The sequence below is a fragment of the Sprattus sprattus genome (genome assembly GCF_963457725.1).
Source record: "Sprattus sprattus genome assembly, chromosome: 14".
Classification (NCBI taxonomy): Eukaryota; Metazoa; Chordata; class Actinopteri; order Clupeiformes; family Clupeidae; genus Sprattus; species Sprattus sprattus.
This window is the reverse complement of record NC_137912.1, coordinates 202,501-205,000: the sequence shown is the minus strand read 5'-3', so window position 1 is coordinate 205,000 and position 2,500 is coordinate 202,501. Positions and strand designations below refer to the sequence as shown.

The following is a 2,500-nucleotide window of genomic DNA, read 5'->3' as shown; positions in this document are numbered from 1 at the left end:
TACATATATGTGTGTGTGTGTGTGTGTGTTTTCATATATTTACACCTACAGACGTGGACAAAATTGTTGGTACCCTTCCGTTAAAGAAAGAAAAACCCACAATGGTCACTGGAATGCAGTGAAACTGACAAAAGTAATAATAAATACAAATGTACTGAAAATGAACTATTGAAAATCATTGCTTTTGAATTGTGGTTCAACAGAATAATATTTTTTTTAAAAAACTAATGAAACTGGCCTAGACAAAAATGATGGTACCCTAGAAAAGATTGAAAATAATTTGACTAATTAACTAAGGTGTGTCCTCTAATCAGCATCACAGGTGTCTTCAAACTTGTAATCAGTTAGTCTGCCTATTTAAAGGGTGAAAAGAAGTCACTGTGCTGTTTGGTATCATGGTGTGTATCACACTGAACATGGACCACAGAAAGCTAAGGAGAGAGTTGTCTCAGGAGATTAGAAATAGAATTAAAGACAAGCATGTTAAAGGTAAAGGCTATAAGATCATCTCCAAGCAGCATGATATTCCTGTGACTACAGTAGAACGTATTATTCAGAAGTTTAAGGTCCAGGGGCCTGTAGCCAACCTCCTACGAAGTGGCGGCAAGAGGAAAATTGATGACAAATTAAAGATAACGGATAATACGAATGGAAACCAACGAGCCCAGAACAACTTCCAAAGAGATTAGAGGTGAACTCCAAGGTCAAGGTACATCAGTGTCAGATCGCTCCATCCGTCGCTGTTTGAGCCAAAGTTGACCGAGGAGGACACCACTGTTGAAAGCAAATCATAAAAAAACGAGACTGGAGTTTGCCAAAATGCATTTTGACAAGCCACAGGGCTTCTGGGTTAGAGTTAGGGTCCTTTGGACAGATGAGACAAAACTGGAGCTTTTTGGCACATTTAGGGTTAGAATAGGAGAATGTTGCCCATATAATCAGCTGTGCAGCTCATCCCACAAATATCCTTTCAAGTCACATCGGCTCTATGTTGACAGACGCAACGATGAAGCATACAAAGAAAAGAACACTGTACCTACTATGAAACATGGAGGATCGGTTATGTTCTAGGGCTGCTTTGCTACATCTGGCACAGGTTGTTTTGAATCTGTGCAGGGTACAATGAAATTATTAAGAATATCAAGGCATTCTGTAGCGAAATGTGCTGCCCAGTGTCAGAAAGCTTGGTCTCAGTCGCAGGTCAGGGTCCTCCAACAGGATGATGACCCAAAACACACAGCGCTAAAAACACCCAAGAATGGCTACGAGCACAACATTGGAGTATTCTGAAGTGGGCTTCTATGAGCCCTGATCTAAATCCTATTGAACATCTGTGGAAGGAGCTGAAACATGCAGTTAGCAACCCTAACCCTAACCCTAGACTATTCTGAAGTGGCCTTCTAAGAACCCTGATCTAAATCCTATTGAACATCTGTGGAAGGAGCTGAAACATGCAGTTTGGAGAAGGCACCCTTCAAACCTCAGACATCTGGAGCAGATTGCTAAAGTACCCGTTGACAGGTGCAGAAGTCTCTTTGAGAGTTACAGAAATCGCTTGATTGCAGTGATTGCCTCAAAAGGTTGTGCAACAAAAAATTAAGTTAAGGGTACCAACATTTTTGTCCAGGCCAGTTTAATTAGGTTTTTTTTAATGATTCTGTTGAACCACAATTCAAAAGCAATGTCTGATTTTCATTAGTTAATTTTCAGTACATTTGTATTTATTATTTCTCTTGTCAGTTTCACTTCATTCCAGTGACCATTGTGGGTTTTTCTTTCTTTAATGGAAGGGTACCAACAATTTGGTCCACATTTGTATGTGTGTGGAGAGGCGTCTTTGTCTGGTTTTGGTATAAAATAACACCCTTTAAAGATCTCAAGGAGAAAGCACTGTCACGCATCGAGGAACCACACGCGCGCACACACACACACACACACCCTGTCACGCATCGAGGAACCACACACACACACAAACACACGTACACAGACACACACACACAAACACAAACACACTGTTACGCATCCAGGAACCACACAGTGTACTGCTTTACTTTTCAACAGAGTGAGAACAATACACTTATCTTAAGACACAAACTTATTTTAACACATCACACTTCTTAACACATCACACTTATCTTAACACACTACACTTATTTTAACGCACACACTCATCTTAACACACACACTTTCCTTAACAGGCACACTTATCTTAACAGGAGTTACAGACAGTATACATCATGAACAGAGAACATTCTGGAACCACAGACAGCCTTCTAGCCTCTGAATGAACACAAGCAAAACAGCAGCTGAATAATATAATATGAAATATAATATAATATAATATAAATATAGGCTTTAATTATTCATAGCAGTGATGAGACCAGTGCCAAGCTGTCTGGCAATGCCCATGGATTTCAATCACGCCGTTTGAACTGAAGATTTCTCTAAGTGGTATCCATAGATTTAGTTCATTCTTTGTGTTTACATCTTTCAGGTGTGA

General features: G+C 39.8%; 1 protein-coding gene across 1 annotated transcript in view; it reads left to right on the top strand.

The window, feature by feature from the left end:
- Positions 1 to 55, top strand: part of akr1b1.2 (aldo-keto reductase family 1, member B1 (aldose reductase), tandem duplicate 2) — an 8,062-nt gene extending 8,007 nt beyond the window's left edge. The window contains exon 10 of the mRNA XM_080851049.1: positions 1 to 55. This exon is cut by the window's left edge and continues 1,125 nt beyond it. The gene's annotated coding sequence lies outside the window, so the exon portion shown is untranslated.
- Positions 56 to 2,500: the final 2,445 nt, after the last annotated feature.